Raw genomic sequence first — 24,613 nt, 5'->3', positions numbered from 1 at the left:
GGCCAGGCATCAGAGCCTACCCCCTACTCCCATGCCAACCCATATCCCCTTGGCCACTTCTCCAAAGCTGTTCACAATTCCAGCATCTTCAAGATTCTGTCCTCCCACCCGGGGCTCTGCATTTGAAGAGGCTTGGGAGTCAGGGCTTGCAGGCAGCACCTGGGGAGACATAGGAAATCCTGGCACCTGCCTGCTCTTGAAGGAGAAGAACAGAGCTGGTCTTCACTTTGGCTGCAGCCAAAAGTTGCAAGTCAGCAAAGAGCCATTCGAATGTGCCTCTTGTTGCCTTGGACCCTCCTTCACTGCCCCCAGCCCAGCGTCTAAAGGGACAGCATTCACCCAGTGGGACAGCCAGCACCACATTCAGGCTGAGAGTTGCTAAATATTTTGAAAAACATTTAAAAGTGGAGGTGGTGTGCTGGTGCAGGGCATGAGTCTCTAGGGACAATACAGGGCCACGCCGTGCACCCACAGACCCCAGCCACCAGCCACAGGCCGTGGTGGAAGAGTTAGAGCTCTGTGGCCATAGATCAGGGAGCGCACCTCCATGTGGGTGCCTTCTGGATCTGGGTGCCTGGGTTTGAATCCAGTTCCTACTCTTAGGGCTGTGTGGCCATAGCTGATGACAGAACCTTAAGTCTTCAATTTTGCGTCTAAATCTGCTCATGGGTAGTACTCTCCTCTCAGGGGTGCTTGAAAGATTAAGCTAAACAGTATATTCTGTTAGCACTCAGCATAGAGATGGCACTCAAAAACCATAGTATTACATACATACTTAAAATAAACAGGGGTATCTGTGCTGATGTGTGACCTCCTTTTTTGTTGTGGTTTTAGATTTGTTTTGTTTTGGTTTGATGTGGACCATTTTTAGTCCTTATTCAATTTGTTATAAGACTACTTCTGCTTTATATACATATATATTTGCCATGAGGCACATATATCTTAGCTCCCTGACCAGGAATTGAAATGATCAAAGTACCTACTCACAGGTTTGCTGTGAATCAAGTGCAATGATGAATATAAAGGCAGAGAGTAAATAATAAATAAACCTCTCTGGCTTTACAGTCAGAAAGAGCTGGATTGGCTCCCAGACCAGCCAATTCCCTACACCAAGTCAGCCCACCTGTCCGAGCCTCAGTTTCCTTATCTAAAAACATGTCAAGGATGGAGAAGGAAATGGCAACCCACTCCAGCATTCTTGCCTGGAAAATCCCACAGACAGAGCAGCTTGGTAGGCTATAGTCCGTGGGATTGTAAAGAGTCAGACACGACTTACCAACTAAACAACAGAGTGCTGTCTAGTCAAAGGTAAACCATGTAGTATATTATGATTACTTTGTCTTTTCCAGTGTATCTTGTTTTTCCTGGAGTGACATGATTTTTTGGTGTTTTATGTTGGTTGAATTTTCTGTATACTTAAAAGTAATTCGAATCCAAACACTTATTTATTTAAGTCTCTTTTCAAAATCTTCAGGGACATTGGGTATTTTGTTAAGCTTGTATTCTTGAGCAAATCACTCCTAAAGACTTCTCTAACAAGGTGGGTTCAGTGTTCTCTTGGCCTGGGTCCCCTGTGTCCTCAGGATTCTTTCTGATTCTGTCTTGTGTTGAATCTTCTGAATCTCGGACCCCATGTATGTATTTATTTGATTCAAATGTTCTCTACCTCATTTTGGGGGACAGGACATTCTCCAGTAGTTTTCAAATAGGCATTTGGGAGAAGAAAAGAAAAAAATGTGAGAGAAGATAGTGTCTTATCTGAGAGTAAACATAAGTCAGACGGTGCTGCACTAACCCAGTCACTGATCCTATTGGTTCAAGGTCACCGTCACTGTCCATCAGTCCTCAGCTTCCTGGGATGGCACAGCCCAGGGCCACCGAGGCTCAACCTTCCCTCCCAGGGTTAAACTGACTAAAGCTGAGCGCCACTCTGTTAGGGTATCATGCCATCACTGCTTTTACTTATGTTAAAAATAACCTTGAAGGGTTAAAGCATGTGGACCATTAATCGTGTGGACTTTTTAAAAAATATACTTGCTTTTAAAAAGCATCTGGCATGCCACAAAGAGCAAAGATTACTTTTACAATGAAATAAAATTAAACCAAAAGGATATAAAAGTTAACAGAAATAAATGAGCATTTGTGTCATTTGATCTGTGTGCAATTTCTCCCAAGCCTCCTTTATGACAGGCAGGGGAGCCCAGTGGTTATGGCCTCATGGCCTGCATTCAAATCCCAACCCTAATGCTTACTACTGAGTGATTCTGGGCAAGTTTACACCATGAGATTTTCCATTTGTCAAGTGAGCTTAAGACTTTATCTTGCATAGTATTAGCACATGACCCAGAAATTTCACTCCTAAATTTCATACCCAAGAGAATTGAAAGTAGGTGTTCAAACAAAAACTTGTACGTGAGTATTCATAGCAGCATTATTCACAGTAGCCAAAAAGGGGAAACTACCCAAACATTCATCAACTGGTGAATGGATGAACAAAATGTGCTATATCCATACAGTAGAATGTTACTCAGTGATAAAAATGAGAGAAGCATTGACACCTGCTACAACATGGATGAATCTTGGAGCCATGATGAAAATTGAAAGAACCTAGACACAAAAAGTCACATAGTGTACGACTCCATTTATAGAAATTGTCCTAAACTGGCAATTCCACACAGGCAGAAAGTAAACTAGTGGTTGTCAAGCCTGGGGGATGGGGAATAAGGAATGACTTCTTTATGAGTATGAGGTCTCTTTTTGGAGAGATGATGATGTGTGGCTTTAGACAGTGGTGATGGCTGCACAAAATTGTGAATGCATGAAAAGCCACTGAACTGCATGCTTTAAAATGGTTAAAGTTCTGAATTTTGTTAAGTGAACTCTACCCAATAAAAAACAAAAATGAACAATATTTACCCCCAAAGAGCTGGGAGTGGGATGAAATAGCAGCCAGGAAGCATTTGCATAGTGTCTGGCATAGAACCAGAACTAGCTGAACTTAGCTCCCTGGAAGGAAATGATAAGACTTGCACAGTTCCAGACTCTTCTATTCTCACCATCCAGCCTGAATATCCCACTCAAGCAAGCTGATGATCTGTCCTGGGTCTGGGAAGCTGAACAAAAGCCCTCTCCATGAACCATTCCCATTCAGTTTACACGGCACCTGAGGACCCAAAGGACTGAAGGCCAAACAGGGCAATTGCTGACTCATTGGAAAACACCCTGATGTTGGGAAAGATTGAAGGCAGGAGGAGAAGAGGGCGACAGAGGACAAGATGATTGGATGGTATCACCAAATCAACGAATATGAGTTTGAGCAAGCTCCTGGAGACGGTGAAGAACAGGGAAGTCTGGTGAGCTGCAGTCGAGGGGTCACAATAAATTGGACACAACTTAAGGGCTGAACGACAGCAACTACAATAAAAGGGAATAACTTGGAACAGCGGTGCATCCTCCTTCATGAAGACCAACTCAGGAAAAACAGAAGCCTTCCGTGTGGCAATTCCCCCATCTAATAATGAACACTTTAAAAGTGTGTCCCATAGAAAATACTTACTCTGACACGCTAGGCTATATGTTCAATACTGTTTTGAACAACAGCATAGTCAAGCCAGTTTGGGAACTAGAATGACTGAGGTCAAATCCTACCTCTGAGGCAGAGGCTATGGAGCCAGGCAAGTAGCTTGACCTCTCTGTACCTCAGAGTCCTCTTCTATCCCTACCTGATTGGATGGTGGTGAGGATTACATGCAAAGTCCTCAGGCCCATGTCTGGTATGACATGAAGACTCTATAAACATTTGCTCTTATTAGTCACATTATTATATGAGAACTATTCATGAGAAAACAGTCCCCACATTTTGGCCAACAAGATGTTCATTTCTGGGTAATCTTTAGTAATGCAATAGAGAGATGAATTTCCAGTCCTTCAGTCTGAGATTTGATTTCATGAAATAAGTAAGATGGGTCCTCATTAGGACCTAGAGTGTTTCTCAGCCTGAACATAACTGACATTTGGGGTGACTCCTTCCTTGTCATGGGGGCTGAGTTGGGCCTGGGATGATGGTAAACATCACTTCTGGCCTCCATCCACCACATCCTTACCCCCATTTGTGACTCCAAAACATCTCCAGACATTGTCACATCCCCTGGGACCTAAGTCACTCTTGGTTGAGAGTCACTGCTATTGAAGGCAAAATAAAAACAAAGTGATATTTATCACAATTTATCATGTTTTTCTCTGCTTCTAGAGAAGCCTTGAGAAATGCTATATTGGGGTGAGTTTGGAAAAATCACATGTTAAAATAGGTGACTTCTTAGCCCGGTAGAGGCTTAACCCTTGAACCAAGGGTTAAAAAAAATCTATCATCTGGTCCCTGGCATGTAACCGGATATATGACTTGAGATATGTATTTATCACCTGTTTTGTCACCTGTCACCTGGAGAAAATAAAAGTGAAAGTGAAGTTGCTCAGTCATGTCCGACTGTTAGCGACCCCATGGACTACAGACTACCAGGCTGCTCTGTCCATGGGATTTTCCAGGCAAGAGCACTGGAGTGGGTCGCCAGTGCCTTCTCCAAGAGACAATAGCACGTCAAGTGTGTTCTCTAGATTTGCAGCCATCTGCTGAGCTGATCCAAGAGTTCCCCAGGATCAGTCACTCCATGATTTTTACCTATACCCATAAAATAACCAAATTATTATTCGGCATTTTATTTAAATCAACTGTAACCCTGCTTTCTTTTTCCTTACTTAAATACCCACTTTAGCCTTGACTTAAGCAATTCCAGGGCTTCCCAGGTGGCACTAGTGGCAAAGAACCCGCCTGCCAATGCAGGAGACTCAGGTTTGATCCCTAGGTTAGGAAGATCCCCTGGAGGAGGGCATGGCAATCCACTCTAGTATTCTTGCCTGAAGAATCCCATGGTCAGAGGAGCCTGGTGGGCTACAGTCCATATGGTCGCAAAGAGTCGGACACAACTGACGTGACTTAACACACACACATAAGCAATTCTAAGTCATGTGTCTGATGTGCTTGCTATATTTTCTCCAATACAGTTAAAAGTAAACACAAAGAATCTTAAAGGTCGGAGCCCTACCTAAAACCTTCTCACCAGCAGGGATGTTCAGAACAATGTTCGTGAAATGTGGTTGTAAACTTGAACAGGTGAAAATTCTTTGCAATATAAAGATCTCATTTTGAATGGAAAATAGAACTTAATTCAAACCAATATTTGATGAAAAAGCTAACTTGGAACATTTGAAATGAGACCAGTTGCTTTCTTTTCTGCTTGGTGGCCGTTCCTTGCTCCCAATAGGGGGTGGATCTCTGATGGGGTGTCTGTCTGGGACCTCAGTGGCTCCCCTTCCCCAGCCTTCACACCCCAGGAGCTGTCCGGTGGACAAGAAACTCACTCCACGCAGGGGAGCTGAGGCAGCTTTGAAGCCCTCTCTGATGGTCCCTGATCCTCTCCAGAAAACATCTCATTTGTCTGGGCAGTCACAGCAAATTGATGAATCTGAGAAATTAAAGGGCCTCCATGCAAGGTCTGTCGTGGTCAGAGGGAGAAAGGAGCTCAAGAAGCAGTCTTGCTTGGGCAGGAATTCAACTCTCTGCATCCTGAGCCTCTCCTGTGTGCCCCTTTGACCCCATGCTATGGGATTTTTCTAAAAATTTCCTAAATCCTAACCTCTAACTCCCCAGAAGCACGGAATGCTGTTGCCAAAAAAAACCCAAAAACAGTTGTTTGGAGCGTCCCTGCCAATGACCTGAACCTGCTCCCCTGATTCCACTGCCCCCACCGTCTCCAACCAGAGTCAGAGAGCTTTTTAAAATGAAAATCAAATCTCATTATGCTCCCATTGAAATTCTTCTAGGGGAGCCTCCACTACACTTGACACAGCAGCCAGGCTCTTGGTGTCCAGAACCTTCCACATTACTGTCCCTGTTTCTCCAGCATCTTCTCCCTCCACTCTGTTCCCTTCCTTGCTTCCAGCACCTTCCAGCATCTGCTGTAGCTTGAACATCCCCAAGCCCTGTCCTGCTCAGGGCCTTTGCATGGGCTTCAGTCGCAGATGGATCATTCTGCCCCTGAGTGTTTGCCTGGCTACTCCACCTACATGCATTAAGGGCTCAACTCCAGCATAGCCTCCTCAGAATGATCTTCCCTGACCACCAATCTTGGTCCTTTTAGGGCATGTCTCATTCCGTTTGTTCTCTTATTAGCATCATCATGACCTAGAGGGTTTTTTAAAATTAATTTTTATTGGAGTATAGTTAATTTATATTGTGTTAGTTTCTGCAGTACAGCAAAATGAGTTACACATAAACATATATATATATATATATAAATATATATCTCCACTCTCTTTTAGATTCTATTCTCATATAAGTCATTACAGAGTATTGAGTAGAGTTCCTATTGTACAATAGGTTCTTACTAGTTATCTGTTTTATATATGGGCTTCCCTGGTGACTCAGTGGTAAAGAGTCTGCCTATCAATACAGGAGACATGGGTTCAATCCCTGGGTCAGGAAGATCCTCTGGAGAAGGAAATGGCAATCCATTACAGTATTCTTGCCTGTGAAATTCTATGGACAGAGGATCCTAGAGGGATACAGTCCATGGGGTTGCAAAGAGTCAGACATGACTGAGCATCTAAAACAAGCAAGTGTATATATGTCAATCTCAATCTCCCAATTTATCCCTCCTGCCCCTAGAAGTTTTTAAATTATTATTATTTCTAAATTTTCGTGCTTCTCTGTTAAAATAGATTTGCTCGGAATGTAAGGTCCATAAAGGTAGGAACCTGGTTCTGTTCCCCACTGGAACCTCATGCCCAGCCCAGGCTCTCTGAGTATTTTCAGAATGAACGAATGAAGTCCATTCTGCAGATGAAGAAACTGATCCCCGACTCTTCCCAAAGCTCTGAAGGAGTTTGCTCTGCACTGACTGGGCCCCCCTTTTCCAGGCGGTCCCTGGGATCTTCCACTGGAAGGTTCCTGTCCCCTCATCAGACCAGCTCCCGCACCCTGAGTCTGTCTCTGATTACTGGTTGCTGCCACCCACCCGCAGACTAACAAACGTGGAACAGCTGTGCAGCAGGAAATCGCCTCCAACTCAACCCTGATGCAGCAAGAATGTCTTTACTTAACGTAAATAGGCTTTTAACATTCATTTTATTCTCTTTGTGCAAAATACCTATCATTAATTCTGACTTGCAAGATCAAACGGTTAACAATGTGTTGATCCTAGCTTACTTTCAAGTGATGTATTGTATCATTTCAGAGAGTTATGGGAGGCTGATACTTTCTTTGACAAACACATCCCAGTCCATGAGAGGGGGCGAACCAGCATCCCGTCCCTGGGAAGGAAGCAATTAACAGCTCCACTCCACAGGTTCCAAGCACTGTTGCGTCATGCCTCCACGTTTTATCGAACACTGGCTTTTTCGTTTGCATTCTGTTTTGCTTTTTTTCCCCCCAACCAAAGGAAACAAGCTTCTCTAATCCATCACCCCAAGCAGCATCAGAGGGAGAGTGGAAAATAAAACAGCTTCTTTGAGCATCACGGAGGCTATTTTCCTCCCTCCATGTTGCATGGCATGGCCCTACAGGGCTCTTTTGTGATGGCTTTTCTTTCTTCCTTCCAAGGAGGACCTAGTGGCTTTTTAACTCTTTGAACCCCATATGCCATTAGTTCCGTATCCAATGTCTCCAGAGTCCAGACGAGTATGTAAGTCAATGACGTTGTCTGGGTATAAGACACTAGGGAATGGTGGGGACTGGGGTAAACTGCAGAACCCATGCCCAGCCCGAAGGGGCTGCCACTACTCAGAGACACATAAGGGGTATTTTTCAAGAGCCCCCGGAAATCTGGATGTGCATGTATATGTGTGTGAAAACTTAAAACTACCACACAAGCCAAACAAAACCAGAGGGCCAGTGGCCATTGGTTTACAAGTCCTGCTCTCTAACCAAGCTTCTTAGGTAGGAGCGTGTTTGCTCTCCAGATAAAGTCAGCAGTGAAGGATTTGGAAAAGCCACTAAAGAAATGAAGTACGTCCTCTGGGAAAGTTAATTTCATTAAAATTTTGCTTTGGGGGAAATTTCTGGAATTACTGATAGACCATTAAAACATTGTTTATATGCAAAAACAGACTGAGAAATGTTATAGAGAAGAATATAAAACCCCAACTCCCTAAAACTCAGATTTCAGAGCTTCCCTGGTGGCTCAGTAGTAAAGAATATGCCTGCCAATGCAGGAGACGATGGGTTCGATTCCTGGTCCTGGAAGATCCCACATGCCAAGGAGCACCTAAGCCTGTGTGCTACAACTAACTGAGTACAACTACTGTGCTCTAGAGCACAGGAGCTATAACTACTGAGCCCAAGTACTACAACTACTGAAGCCCACATGCCCTAGAGCCTGTGCTCTGCAAGAGAAGTCCCTGCAATGAGAAGCCCTCACATCACAGCTAGAGAGCAGCCCTCACTCACTGCAATTAGAAAAAGTCTAAGCACAGCAACGAAGATCCAGCACAGCCAAAAATAAATACATAAAATTATTTTGTAAAAAATCTCAGATTTCAAAGCAATTTTGCTTTTGTAGCAGGTGGATATGGGAAGACCTTCCAAGTCCCCAGCTTCTGTGCTATTTTCTTCTACCAGTGAACTAGTGAAGTTGCTCAGTCATGTCCAACTCTTTGCTACCCCATGGACTGTAGCCTACCAGGCTCCTCCATCCACAGAATCTTCCAGGTAAGAGTACTGGCGTGGGTTGCCATTTTCTTCTCCAATTTTCTTCTACACCCAGGAACATTTTGATGGCAGCACTGAGAAACTCAGGAGACTTGGTTTGCTCATCTGAAAACTGGGTATAATAATTGATCTTGCCTTTTGGAGTCACTTTGAGGAGTCAACGATAAAGTATATGAAGTTTCTGGCCTCTCAACCTGTCATCCTACCTTCTAGCTGTCCCTCTAGTGTGGCCAAGTCCCTGCACTGTTCCCACATCAGCCACAGAGCATGAGGAAAGTGGGAGACGGTACTCAGAACTTGTCTTGGATTTGATCTTCTGTCTCCATGAGATTTTTGTGAATTTTAAGTGGCCCCAGAACAGACAGGGGCCCGATCTGCATCTCACGATTTTCGCAGCTGGTTTTCTGTATTCCTGGACATTCTCTCCTATTTCCCGCCCCTACAGTTTTCTCTTTTCTCTTGGCTGTAGATCCAGGTACTAGACACAACTCCCATGGCGTGGGCTGATGCACAGTAGGAACTCATCGAAATCTGGTAGAAAATAAAGCGTACCAAATGAGTTTCCGAATCAGGCCATCTGCTTTCTTGAAAATCATTTCTGGCAGAATTTTGATGAGATTCAAGTATGTTGAGTGATTTACAGAGCTGTTAAACACACACTCAGTCCATCTTGATTTTTTTTTTTTTTTTTTGCTTAAAGGTGGGGGTGGAGAAGTGACATCCTTCAGGGAAAATAAGTCTTGGAGCTGGAATTTGCAACCTGGGGTATGCCAGGGCCCAGAAAATGGCCACTGCTGTAACACGAACCCAGACTGTCAATGTGAGTATGATAGTTTTAACGTTCCCCAAATCTTGCAAAACGTGTGTCCAATTAACCACTACTGAAGGGCCTTATTTATAAAATAATACTTTTGTGGTCAGGTTGCACTTTTTCCATTCATTTCTGGTACGTGGGCTCGAGTTGCAGATTCTGCCTATGATTAATAGACACAAACATCGGATTTCTGCTGGCCTCCGCAGCGCTGGGTGGGGTCTGGCCAGAGCAGCTTTCCGTGTGGAACTCAAGAAAGAGACTTCTCCTCTTCTTTTGGCCTCTCCGGCAGAACCCGGGGCTGAGGGAGGATCAAAGAAGTGCTGGACGGGAGGGGATGTGAACTGTAAGAGGAAAAGTCATTTTTCTTGGATAGGAGTGGGGTCCCACTGCCATGCGATCCAGGCAGGCCCCTGACACATCCCGTCGGCTAATTGGAGGGGGAAGTCTGCAGAATTTTGTGGTATGTGGGAAATAGCTCCCTGGCCCACTCAAGGGTTTGGTTTCCTTTCATAAAGCCAGTTTTATTCCTGTTAATGCTGTGTGCACTGTTGAATTACTTTAATGGAAGCAAAGTTCAGTTGGTGAGGATTTAGAATTTGGAGCTGGCAAGATAGTCAGGGACAGTTTGGTTCGGGGGTGGACAAGCTTTTTCTGCAAAGTACCAGATAATAAGCATTTCCAGCTTTGCGGGCCAGACCAGCTTGCATTTACTCAACCTGCTTTTGCAGCACTGGAAAATACATAAACAAATGGGTAATGCTGTTCCAATAAAACTTTATTTACAAAAGCGGGTGACGGGGTGGAGTTGGCCCACAAGCCCTAGTTTGCCAAGCCTGGTTTAGCCCAACAGGAACTGAGATGCACAAATTGAAGCAAGCTGACCACTTCACCCAGGGCCTAAGTAAATTCTCTATCAGTCAGTTCATTTCAGTTGCTCAGTAGTGTCCAGCTCTTTGGGACCCCATGGACTGTAGCACACCAGGCTTCCCTGTCTATCACCAACTCCCAGAGCTTGCTCAAACTCATGTCCATTGAGTCAGTGATGCCATCCAACCATCTCATCCTCTGTCATTCCCTTCTCCTTCTGTCTTCAATTTTTCCCAGCATCAGGATCTTTTCTAATGAGTCAGTTCTCAGTATCAGGTGACCAACGTATTGGAGTTTCAGCTTTAGCATCAGTCCTTCCAATTAATATTCAGGGTTGATTTCCTTTAGGATTGACTGGTTGGATCTCCTTGCAGTCCAAGGGACTTTCAAGAGCCTTCTCCAACACCGCAATTCAAAAGCATCAGTTCTTCGGCACTCAGCTTTCTTTATAGTTCAGCTCTCACATCCATACATGACTACTGGAAAAAACCATAGCTTTGACTAGATGGACCTTTCTTGGCAGAATAATGTCTCTCCTTTTAAATATGCTGTCTAGGTTGTTATAGCTTTTCTCCCAAGGAGCAAGTGTCTTTTAATTTCATGGCTGCAATCACCATCTGCAGAGATTTTGGAGCCCCTCTCTGTGTATAATGAATGTGAATTTGAGTCTACTGTCTATGATGTGCAAGGACGATAACTCTGGTTGAAGTTAATTTCTCTTTCAAGCCCCCTGTTCCAGGGAGCAGAAACCTAACTTGAGGCGTTTGGGCTCCTCCTTTCCCTGGAGCAGAGCTGAGGGGGCCCATCTAGCCCCAAGTGAGTGAGTAGGGTCTGATGTGCTTGTCCTAGGCACTTGCTGAGCCTGCCCCCTTCCCCTCTGCCCTGGGCTCAGCTCTCAATGGCCACACCTGTGCAGTCTGCATCTTGAAAGCAAAGCCTCTCCAGGGTCTTGGGTCCCTGGGCCACATCGGCAGAGCAGCCCAAGGGCCCACAGGAAGCTTTCTTTGAATGCTGTGGGGTTTGGAGCTAAAGGAACTCTGTGAAGCTCCCATGCACACGAGACAGAGGTTGCTGAGGCAGCTTCTCCTTGTGTGTCTCAGGATGCCAGGAGCTGGCTGTTCCCTGAATCCTCTTCTACAAATGATTGGCATAGGTTTTTCTGTGTTCTCAGATCCTCAAAGTAAAAGGAGGTTCTATCACTCACCTCTACCTAATATTGGGAGTCCTAGGGAAGGGGAGGGCACAGCCCTCTGGCACTTTCCTCTTTGTGTTACTCAGCTATTGATGCAACAAGGCTGTGTAACACACAATCCCTAAACTCAGTGGCTTGCAGCACAAAGATGGGTTGAATATAGCTCAGCTGACCTTGGCTGGCTCTGTTGGAGTCTGCTTTAGTCTGGGGGTCTGCTGGGCTGGGTTGCAGATCTCAAACTGGGCTCACTCAGCTCCATGTGTGTTTGTTCTGAGGCTCAGACTGAAGAGGCAGCAGCCGATCCTGAGGTTAGTCTTCTCCAGGTGGGTCACTGGGGCACGAGTGCTAGCCAAAGCCTGAACACACTTTGAAGGCCACTGCTTGTGTCACATCCACAAATGTTCACTGGCCAAAGCAAATTACATGGCCAGGTCCATGGTCAACCAAGTCAGGAGGAATACTCTGCCCATAGAGTGCAGGACAGAGGAGTGGTTGATGCTGAACAATACTCCAAATGATCGCAACCATCACTCGTATCTGTTAGAAATGTTTTTATCAGCAAAGAATAGCACACACCTCAGTTCAGTTCAGTTCAGTTCCGTCGCTCAGTCGTGCCTGACTCTTCGAGGTGAACACATCTCAATGTAGCTTAAATAAAAGGTTTAGTAACCCCACCAATTGTGTGGAGATAGAAGCTTCCAAGATTGGTTTGATGCCTTTTCTTCAGCAGTGGCCTCAGCCTGGCCTCCATCTAGCCTGCAATCCCCATGCTTGGTGCTGTCTCATGGTGGCAAAATGGCTGCTGAGCTTCCAAGTCAAGCATCCTAGCATGATGGCATTCTGAGCAGGAGAACAAGGCAAGCTCTTTTCCTGCACACCTTGCTCTTATCAGGAAGTTTCACCTTTGCTCTCAGTTCCATGCAGCCCTGACTCCCCTTCCCCTGAGGCCCTTTGTCTCAGGTTTACAGTTACAAAGTCTGTGAGGAAAGAACCGTTTGAGATGAGAGAGGAGACCAGGAATTGTATCAGCATTCATTTGTGATACAGCATTGTGGATGCCAACGCCCCAGAGATGCCAATGCCCCAGAACATGTGAGGGTGGTATGCTCCATGACAAATGCACTTTGCAGACCTGATTAAGCTTACGAATGTTAAGACAGAAGGATTATGCTGGCTTCTCTGGGAGGCTCACTCTAATCCCATGAGCCCTTAAAAGCAGAGAACTTTCTCTGGCCATAGTCAGAGGTGTGGCAGATGGGAAGCCAAAGATTTGAAGCAGGAGAGGAACTTGACCCACTACTGCTGGAGGGGCCACCTAGAAAGCACGAGAAGGAACGTGGGCAGCCTTGAGGAGAAAACCCCTGCCCCCTACTGTCAGCCACGTGGGAGTGGGGACTGCAGCCTGACAGCCCCCAGGAGCTGAATCTGGGCAACAACCTGATGAGCTGGAAGCAGATTCTCCCCCGGAACCTCCAGGACAAGGCTCAGACCCACCCAGCCGACACCTGAATTTCGGCCTTTGAGACCTGAGTGGAGGACCTGTGCCTGCCTGACACCTGACCTGCTGAAGAAGAGCAGCTTATCAGCTAGGAACTGCTGTTGTCTCCATTCAGTTGGTGTGAATTTGTCTGGGGAACAATAGAGAAAATACACAAATGGCGTTTCTCTGTCCCACGTCCTGGGTGGCCACACGGACGGTCCAGGTGTGACCCTTTGCCTCCATGAGGAGGACGCAGAGCACATTTTCTCTAGTGAGTAGCCTATGCCCAGCGGCTCTATCCACTCCAGGGCCTAGCATTTTATAGGATGCGATCTCTGCCCCACTAACTCAGAACCACCTGGGATGACAGTGTTATGCTCCTTCCTGGGCCCACCACACACCTGCCAGTCTGACTCTCAGGGTGGGGCCAGGTGCCAGCCTTCAGCTCCCCAGACTCTAGTTGAGCCCTGAGTTGGGTGGTGTTGGTGGGGTCTCCATCCCAGTTGAGCCGAATCCCCCTGGGGTAAGGCCGCTCAGCAGACAGGTATGTACCCCTCTCTGTCCCTATGCCAGGGGACCCCACAACTTTCAACTGCAAACCCTACTTTCTCCAGCTGTTGGGCCTGGCCAGGCAAGTGACTGACTTGGGAGTTTACCCTAGCACAGATTAGCTGGGGAGACAGAAGTGAGCAGGGTCCTGTGATGGGCGTGTGGAGGTCCATCCTGCTGGGGTCCCCACCTCAGGAGAGTGTCAGACATGCCTTAGGGTTATCTGGAGAGAAAGACCAGTTGCTTACCCACCTGTCCTGTCCATCATTGCCTGAGAATCGCTCCCAGAGGTCACCCGGCACATTTGAGGAGTACCTGCAGGTGCTGCATTGGGACCTGTTGGGATCACGTGCTCAGGGGGAGTGACGGCCAAGAGCATGTGGGTGAGGCCATGGCAGCAGTTGCCATCGTCACCATTCACCCCTCCATCACCTCCCTTTGGACAGAAAACAGATGTCCTTCCAGGTAAATGAATATAGTTAACATCATTTTCATGACTGCAGAGTATGGCCTCAGAAAGTCTGCAATCCCATGCCATTTAACATTTGCCTGACTCCATTTTCTCTCTGTGATAAAGAGATTTGCAATAATAGCTTTTTTTGGAGGGCCATGCCTTAAAGATTTCTGAAAATTACTCCTCAGTTCAAAAAGCAACGTTCTCTCCTTACCTAACCCCATGCATACAGGTGAGGGTGCGGGCACACATACCCTGCCCTGCTTCTTCTGGCTCCCAACTGAATCTGGATGAGAAGCAGTAAAGCTCCTACAGGTGGGAGCAGACACCTCTGCTCCACAGGAAGTGGCAGGTGAACCCTTACGGGGCTGCAGGAGCTCCAGGGCGGGGTGGGGGCACATCTACAAGAATCTCAAGTAGATTTCCCAAAGCACAACGTCATGCATTTTTTTTTTTTTTTCTGGTGGGAGTGAAATGCACACCATAAAACTCACCCCATAAACCTCAGGTCTTAGAAGAACTGTGACCCTTGGGGGATGAGCAGAAGAGTGTTTGCGGGAAGTGCAGACACCTTTGGAGTCACAGGCCGGCAGGAGCCTTGTTCTTGGCAGTAGAATCAAGAGGCCTTTGACACAGGCATGGGGGGTATGGCAGAAGTTGGGGGTGTTGAAGCTGATGCTCTTTTACATACAGGATGTATGCAAAAACACATTCTGTATGTGTTCCATCGTGAACCTTCCTGTGCTAAGTCCTGGTCTGGTTGTCCCTCCCTCTTCCTGCCCTCCCTCTTTCCACACCTCTGCACAGCTCGCAGGAGCTGGCTACCCGTATTGCTCCAAAGGATTAGTAGGCTGAGCTCCCCAGAAGTCCATCTGCATGAGCTCTTGTTACCAATGCACACCTAGGAGGCTGAGCCTGTCTTCCTTCCATTAGTCTTGAACTTCTGTGATGTCAGATCCACCGGTGGTCCTGGGCATCCCAAGTCCAGGGTAGACGGTGTTCTGTTGGCCCTTTTATTCATTCAATCCACAGATTATTGTTTTTTTATATATATTTTATTTATTTGTTTGTTCACATTAGGTCTTAGTTGCAGCATGTGGGATCTAGTTCCCTGACCAGGAATTGAACCCAGGCCCCCTGCATTGGAAGTATGGAGTCTTAGCCACTGAACCACCAGGGAAGTCCCACAGACTATTACTGATGGAGTATCTGCTGTGTGCTGACCTCTGGCAAGCTGGGGGCTCAGAGTGAAGCAGAGGCAAACTCTGAATTGCAGTGGTGACTCCCCAGAAGATGAGACAGAGAGCAAACAGAATAAGCAAACAGGCAAAGAAGGAAATTCTACAGGGTAGTAAGGGCCATGCAGCAGGTAAACAGAGCATTGAGGGAAGGAGTAACCAGAAGGGGGATGGTCAGTTAGGGAAGGAAGCTTCCTTCGAGGAGCTGGGGAAACCACAGCCCTTCAGGTGCTGGATGCATTCAGCATATCTGAGGACCGAGAAGACCAGTAAGGCTGTAAGATTTGGGGTGAAAAGAAAAACGACATGAGGCTAAACAGTGGGCAAAAGACAGGTGAAGGGAAGTCTTGAACTACAGGTGAGGAACCTATGAAAATGGGAAACCTAGGGGCTTTCCTCGGAGAAGGCAATGGCACCCCACTCCAGTCCTCTTGCCTGGAGAATCCCATGGATGGAGGAGCCTGGTGGGCTGCAGTCCATGGGGTCGCTAAGAGTTGGACACAACTGAGCGACTTCACTTTCACTTTTCACTTTCCTGCGTTGGAGAAGGAAATGGCAACCCACTCCAGTGTTCTTGCCTGGAGAATCCCAGGGACGGGGGAGCCTGGTGGGAGGCCGTCTATGGGGTCACACAGAGTCGGACACGACTGAAGTGACTTAGCAGCAGCAGGGACTTTCCTGGCAGTCCAGTGGACCATAAAGAAAAAATCTGAGCACCAAAGAATTGATACCTTTGAACTGTGGTGTTGGAGAAGACTCTTGAGAATCCCTTGGACTGCAAGGAGATCAAACCAGTCAATACTAAAGGAAATCAACCTTGAATATTCATTGGAAGGACTGGTGCTGAAGCTGAAGCTCCAATCAGCCACCTGATTCAAACAGCCAATTTACTGAAAAAGACCCTGATGCTTGGGAAAGATTGAAGGCTAAAGGAGAAGGGAGCAGCAGAGGGTGAGATGGTTAGATAGCATCACAAACTTAATGGACACGAATCTGAGCAAACTCCAGGAAATAGTGAGGGACAGGGAAGCCTGGCGTGCTACAGTCCATGGCCTACAAAGAGTCAGACATGACTTAGAAACTGAACAATAACATCAACCAGTGGTTAAGACTTCACCTTCCAATGCAGGGGTGGGTCAAGCCCCAGGGGCTGGATCCCTGTTTAGGGGGCTAAGATCCCATATGTGTTGAGCTAAAATACCAAAACATAACACAGAATCAACATTTTAACACACTCAATAAAGACCAAAAATGTGCTGTGTGCTGTGCTCAGTCACTCAGTCATGTCTGACTCTTTGTGATCTCATAGACTGTAGCCCATTAGGCTCCTCTGTCCATGGAATTCTCCAGGCAAGAATACTGGAGTGGGTAGTCATTCCCTTCTCCAGGGGATCTTCCCAACCTGGGGATCAAACCCAAGTCTCCCGCATGGCAGGCAGATTCCTTACCATCTGAGCCAATAGGGAAGCCCAACACTACTGGGCAGCCTATCCCTTCTCTAGGGGAACCTCCAGACCCAAGAATCGGACTGGGGTCTCCTGCATTGCAGGCGGATTCTTTACCAGCTGAGCTACTCGGGAAGCCCAAAGCCTAAAAGTGGTCCACATCAAAAGATAAAGAAAGAAAGAAAGAATATGGGAAGCCTAGACCTCCCATAGGATGCCTGCCTTCACCTTCTCTCTTGGATGGTGCATGGCTGGCTGAAGCCCCAGGGATCACGGATTAAGAAAGTACTGATCACAACTTGGATTGAGAGATGAGCAAGAAGTAAGTTTTTCCTGTGTGTATATTTCCAATGGCTGCTATTGCAAACTACCCAAAACTCAAGGGCCCCAAACAGCACACATGTACTATTTTCCAGGCCTGGAGATCATCACTTTGAATGTCATAGTGTTGGTTGCCTCCTGGAGGCTCTAGAGAAGAATCTGCTGTCTTTCCAGCTTCTAGAGATGCCTGCATTCATGGCTCTTGCCTCCACCTGCAAAGCCAGGGATGTGGCATCTTCAAATCTCTCTCATTTCTTTCTGAGTCACATCTTCTTGACTCTGACACACCTCCCTTTTATAAGGAAACTCGGGCCCACCTAGATGATCCAGGCTAATCCCCCATCTCAAGGGCCTTAATCACATCTGTAAGATTCCTTTTGCTGTGTATTATTACTCACAGGTTCTAGAAATTAGGACATAGTGACCTTTGAGGAGCTGTCATTCAGCCTGCCACCCCGAGTTAAGCCACTGAGGATTGGGGATTATTTGTCACAGCATCGCACAGGGGTTACTCTTACTATTGCCCTAGGGTGTAAGATTGACTACCAGTATCGAACATCTCCATCTTCTAATTATGCCATGCTCAGACCTGAACATGAATCAAAGAAGAGTGAAATAAACTTTCTTGGAAGGACAGAGATTCCGCTTTCAATAGTTTTACTTATTGATGATTTTTGGCTTCGCTGGGTCTTTGTTGCTTTGCTGGCTTTCCTCTCATTGTAGTGAGTGGGAGCTACTTTCTAGTTGCTGTGAATGGGCTTCTCGTTGCCATGGCTCTTCTATTTGCAGAGCATGGGATCTGGGACACCCAGGCTTTCGCAGTTGTGGCACGTGGGCTCAGTAGTTGCAGTTCTCAGGCTCTAGAGCACAGACTCAATAGTTGTTGTACATGACTTTCATTGCTCGAAGGCACATGGGATCGTTCCTGCTGCTGCTGCTGCTGCTAAGTCGCTTCAGTCATGTCTGACTCTGCGATTCCATAGATGGCAGCCTACCAGGCTCTGCTGTCCCTGGGATTTTCCAGCAAGAACACTGGAGTGGGTTGCCATTTCTTTCTCCAATGCATGAAAGTGAAAATGGAAAGTAAAGTCACTCAGTCATGTCCGACTCAGTGACCCCATGGACTGCAGCCCACCAGGCTCCTCCATCCAGGGGATTTTCCAGGTAAGAGGACTGGAGTGGGGTGCCATTGCCTTCTCCGGGGATCTTCCCTGACCAGGGATCAAATCCATTGTCTCCTGCATTGGCAGGCAGATTCTTTACGCCTGAGCCACCAGGGAAGCCCCAGAGATTCTTCTTTGAGTGGAATGAGGATGTCCACTAGGAGTGGTTCTATAGAAAATTCCAGTTGCCAACATCTGATGCTAATGGTCAAAGGAGATAGGACTAAAATTCAGGAGAAATGACCACCTATTTCTACTCAGCTACCAAAGGGCTCAGAGCAGTTTACTTTCCTTCAAAGAGCCTCATTTACATCCTCTATAAAATAAAGGGCTTCCCTAGGTTCAGAGTCAGAAAACACAGCACTCAGGCTTCCCCTGGACCATAACCAATCAATCGCAGCAGAGCACTCCATCTCATTTAATTCAGTTCAGCTAGAACACTTGCTCAGCGCAGTGCTCCAGGCAGCCACTGCCATTGAAGGGGTCAACCCCCAAGATGAGACCCAGCTGAATTTGGAGGCCTAGACAGACTTGAAGCTCTATTTTATTTTTTGCCTTCTATGAAACTCTGATTATGTGACCAATCTAGTCTTAGCAGGATGGAGTGCAACCAAGCTGTGAAATCTCAGAATGCTTCTTCCAACAATTACAGTGACTCAGCCTCTAGACCCACCTAAAGAAAGCCCCAGGCATCTTTACTGGGAGGCAGCCCCCTGAACCTCTTGTAGCCCAGTTTCTCAATTACATGTTTCAATTTTCCCTTCCTCTGGTTTGGGGTAGGGAAAGGGCTATTCGCTTTAGAACCGTGGAATACAAATAATGTTTCTTTTGGAGAATTTTCTCATTCCCAAGGCCCTTTTGCTGGGTTCCAGGAGTTCACAGACATCACAGGGTGTTGTTCAGCTGTATTTCTTAAACCCACAGAGCCCACTGAATATTCATTCACACCCATGGGCTCACACTTGTGTTCTCACTTATTTCAAGCCTTCCCTCTCCTTCCTCACAGCCACTTTGCCTCTTTATACATTCGTTTCTCTCTTTTTTTGAGGTTATTTTTTTTTGTAGACCATTTTTAAAGTCTTTATTGAATTTGTTACAATATTGCTTCTGTTTGATGTTTTTGTTTGGCCACGAGCAATGTGGGATCTTAGCTCCCCAGGATCAATCTGTACCACCTGCATTGGAAAAAGTCTCAACCACTGGACCACCAGGGAAGTCCCTCATTTCTTCTTTTTGATGATCCCAGTTAAGCGGACTCCTGGGACATGGGGTAGCCTCTCTTCCCCGGCAGGACTACTGATCTCTGAAAACTGGTCTTTTCTCTTTCATCTCTACGTGTGTGTCATGTAAACATTTTTTGCCCAAGTTTTTCTGCATTTGCTATAATCATCAGAGTGTTTTATGAAGTGCTGATATTCGAATGTCTGATTTGTTTGAATGGTATATTTTTAAAAAACAGGATCTGACAATCATCAAATCCTACTTACATAATTGGCATTTAAGAAGTTAATTAATTAAGTCAAATTACATGATAGCGGTTATTACAGGCAGAGGCGCTGGGGGCAGGCTGTCAGCTGAGTGATCTTGGGTAAGTTATTTAATCTACCTGAGTCTCAATTTCATCCAAAAATGAGGATAATAATAGTATCTATTTTTCACAAAATCTGCTAATTATCTCTCACTGTGTTTCTCTCCTTCTCCCTTAGCAAGAAAAACCCTGATTATTATGTGGTCCTACAACTAGCTGGAATAAACACTATCTATTGCAGCTTTTCTTACACCAAAGTCACATGACTGAATTAGGCTAAAAGGGACATAAACTGATATGTTGTGCAACTTCCAGAAAGTGTGCTTAGGGAGGGAGTGTGCCCTTCTTTGTTGCTTCTTCCTCCTTGCTGGCTGGAATTTTATGTAATGGCTGGATCACCAGCAGCCATCCTGGACCATCGGGGTGACCTTAGGAATGGAGGTCACACATGGTAGAACAAGAAGGAAGGAGTGAAGAGTCTACCAATGCCAGCTTTGCCTTGCTTACTTTTGAATTTTAAAATTTTCTCGAAACCCCTGATAGTTTGAGTTTTCTCTCACTTATATTGGACTTGACCCTAATGGATACATTTACCTCTAAAGCTTATTGTGGAGATTAAGTGGGTTAAAAGTTGGGTGAACAGCTTTAAACGCTTAGTACCTGGTCTGGGACAAAGTTAGTATTCAATATACGGTAGTTACTATCCTCATCATTCTTTCAAGGAAAAATAGGGTCACATACGAGTGCTACATCTCTCACAAGAGAAACCCAAGCTGATCTGCATGTCGGACATGAGTGTGTATTGCTGTGACTGTGCCATTGTCCCTGACCCGTTTGGACCTAGACCCCGTATTCTATACTTCATGATCTTACTAGGTTTGCCAGATAAAGAATTCTCAGATTTGAACTTTGGATCAATAACAAATAATGTCACAGTGTGACTATGTTCCAAATGTCACATGTTGTTGTTGTCCAGTCTCTAAGTCACACAAGACATATTTGGACTAAAACATTATTCACTGTTAATCTAAAATTCACATTTAACTGGGATTCTTGCATTTCTATTTACTGAATCTGACACCCCTAGAACCCACCACATCTCGATAGCTGGTTGTTGTTCAGTTGCTCAGTCGTGTCCGACTCGTTGCAACACCAGGGACTGCAGCACACCAGGCTTCCCTGTCCTTCACCATCTCCCAGAGCTCGCTCAGACTCATGTCCGTTCAGTTGGTGATGCCATCCAACCATCCCATCCTCTGTTGTCCCCTTCTCCTCCTGCCTTCAATCTTTCCCAGAATCAGGGTCTTTTCTAGTAAGTTGGCTCTTAGAATCAGGTGGCCAAAGTATCAGAGCTTCAGCTTCAGCATCAGTCCTTCCAATGAATATTCAGGGTTGATTTCCTTTAAGATTGACTGGTTTGATGTCCTTGCAGTCCAAGGGACTCCCAAGAGTCTTCTCCAATACCACAGTTCAAAAGCTGGAGTAAGGATGGTTACAGATCAGGATCCTGAGGAGCAGACCCTGTGCGGGAAGTTTGCTGGGAGAGTTTTGGGGATGAACGCGTATCTGGGAGATGTTGGGTTGTGATGCAGTCACAACAAAGTCCCCACTGACCCCCCAGGAGCTCTGGAGTTGGGTGCCCTGTAGAATGGTCACAGACATGGACAATGGGTCTGGACATTTATTCCTTGTCTTTGGCCAGTCATTGGATGCAGGCGACCGAAGAAGGGGCCTAACCTTGGGGGTTGTGGCTGTCAAGGGCTGAAAGTGGTTCCTGGAGAGGGACTCAGCTAAGAATTATCAGTCATCGGCACCCCAACAGCCCTAAGAGGAGACTCTCAGTGGCACACACTGGTATTCCCTACAGGCCTAGATAATGATCTCAGCAGAGGCAGTTGGTGGCCTGGCCACCAGGATCCTGGTGTCCCTCTGCCTGAGACAGCTGTGCACATCAGGGACACACAGAACTGTTGGTGACAACCAAGCAACCAGATCATTTCTGGGAGTTGAAAAAAGAAGCCTTCAAAAGAGGAGGAGTCTGTGACCAACTCACAGTGGTGACCCCTTAGGAGAGGGATATGACAAGCCCATTTCCATGTGGGAACTCCTGTAACCAGGACCCTAGAGTCATCTGGAAAACTGAACAAGCTTCTCAGGCTATATGCCAGCTCTTACAACTGTTTTCTCCCTTTCTCACTGCAAGAGTATCCCGAAAACAGACCCCTATCACCTAGAGTGACCTCCGTACACTAAAAGGAATCAGCATTGTAGCCCTCACAACTGGGCCCCCCCGATGGCTCAGTCTCAGAACAGAGTCTCATATGAAGAAGCACAGTCCAGAGACCAAAAGTTATTAAAAAGGAATTGATATTCATTGGCATGTAAAAATGAACATAAAAAAAGGGTCCAGGTTACAACCTACAGCCTCATTTCTCAGATTCTCACTTCTTCGCTCCCAACCTCTTAGACCCTTCTACTGCTCTGGGGCCTCTCACCTGTTTCCAGACATGTCAAACCCTTGCTGTGCTTAGTCGCTTAGTCATGTCTGACTCTTTGCGACCCCATGGGCTGTAACCCTCCACGCTCCTCTGTCCATGGGATTCTCCAGGCAAGAATACTGGAGTGGTTTGCCATTTCCTCCTCCAGGGTATCTTCCCAATCCAAGGATCAAACCCAGGTCTCCCGCGATGCAGATGAATTCTTTACTGTCTGTGTCAAACGCTTACATCTCCCCATTCCTCCTTTTTGGTGGCTCTTCATTATGCGGATTGACGGCTTTTCTGGGTAGGTGATAGCACTTTGGTCCCAGGTTTTGATCCCTTCACTTGCCCCATTCTTCAAATTTTCATTCCCAAACATCTGGCAAATATCATTTTGAATTAATCTGGGGACGTCAGGTTGTAGCAGAAACACTTCCACATCATAAATCTTACTTTCACCACAAAGATGATTTTAAAAAAAAATCCTACCATTTATTGAGCAAATACTGTGTGTCAGGCCGTTTAGTCCTCTTGTAAAACCCTGATGTGTAGAGAATTCTGTATTGAAGTCCAGGTGTACTGAACCCTAAAGTCCACCCCATTCTGTGCCTCTCTAAGAAGCAAACAAACAAACAAAACAAAACCTGGGATGACAAGTTTGCAGGAGATTCTTCTGCAGTGCCCGTTAAGGCTTTAATGTACCCCATTTTTCTACCTCTCTTTAGATACACAGCACCACAAAGCCCCAAACAAACCACACAAGCTAAAAACAAACCAAAAAAATCTCCCAAATGCCAGCCACATTCCAGCATCCCTTTGAAAGAAGAAGCTGTTGCTGTTTTAAGGTAGCTCTCAGTAGACCTCTACAGTACATGGGAAACAATCATTTCAGGAACAGGTTCTGAGAGAATCATTTGCCGGTTGGTAGACGTATGGGATGGGCTGGTGGGGAATATTTTAGCTCTTTGCTGTGGTCAGTGTTTCAGGTGTTTGTCATGGTCACTGTTTTAGCTCTTTGTCTCCGTCACTGTTTTTGTCTCCTGCTTACCAGGAGACATTTTTTAAAGGCTGAAATCACAGGCACCTTTGCTGGGAAGCAGGATTCCTGGGCAGGTGATAGGCAGTGGAATAATCTCTGAATCTCAGGGAAAAAAAAGCAGTTCTTTTCTTAGGAATGTTCCCAGGTCTGCACTGAGAGGGCCTCTAGGTGTGATGTAGCCTCGTGCTTGTTATTCTGAGACAGGTAGGGTCCTGTGAGATAAGCAGATACTGGCCTCCAGAGATGGTGACCAGAGACCCGTGTGCTCCCTCCTGCAACATGGCCTCCAGAAAAGTAGGCCCCACCACTGGGTGAATGGGGAGCGCCCGGCCTGACAGACCAAGAGTGAATTCCTGACTTCCTTGGAATGTGGGGCTCCAGGCAGCGAGGAGGGGAGTTACGGAAAAGGAGGCTGGCGTTTCCTTCTAGGGTACGCCGTGTGTGTCTGACTCATGGTGGAGCTTGTCCAGGATGGTTAAGAGGTGTGCATGAGGGAATTCCCTAGTGGTCCAGCAGTTAGGACTCAGAGCTTTCACTGCCGAGGACCTGGGACCAATACCTGGTTGGGGAACTAAGATCCTACCACAAGCTTTGCAGCATAGCCACCAAAAAAAAGAAAGAGAGGGGTGTGTGCGTGAGTTTCTATGAGAACATAAATTTTGCTCATTTTGAATATAAATACACATCTCTAATAAAAACAGACATGGGATTCCCTGGATTGCCCCCGTTCAGGTGATACCCAGGGTCTGTGCCCATCTCTGGGCCTTGGCTGCAGTGGATGTTGGGTTCTGCAGTTTGACTGTCAGTCCCTCCCACTGCTTATCCTCTCCCATCTCAGCCTTCCCCCTTCCTGCCCTGTCAGCCCACACCCTGCAACTCCCAGCTCCAACCCACACCCCAAAGTTATGAAGGGCTGTCCCCAGCTTGGATCCCAGTAATCTCTCACCTGAAGCCCCAGTGGCACTCAGAAGAACCCTAACCTTCCATGTGCTTGGAGTCCCCATCAGAAGCCCCTGGGACTCTAAAGGCTCCCCCTGAGGCAGCAAGCCAAGCCTCCCCCAGGGCAGGTGCTCAGCAAACACAGCCATCTCTGCTGGCCAGGCCTGTGTCCACCTCCTTTCCTTTAGTTCCCAACTGAACTGCCCTCCCGGGTCCCCCATAACTCATGGTGAGAGACATGTGTGTGTGGGAACCTTTCACTCCCAGGTGGCGATGGAACCCAGCTGGACAGGAGGCAAAGACCATGGGCTCCATGCATCCTCCGTGCTCACAGCTGTGCCTG

Source organism: Moschus berezovskii, chromosome 15 (assembly GCF_049115385.1).
Source record: "Moschus berezovskii isolate FMDL1 chromosome 15, NW_MosBer_1.0, whole genome shotgun sequence".
NCBI lineage: Eukaryota > Metazoa > Chordata > Mammalia > Artiodactyla > Moschidae > Moschus > Moschus berezovskii.
Note: the sequence above shows the minus strand (reverse complement) of the source record.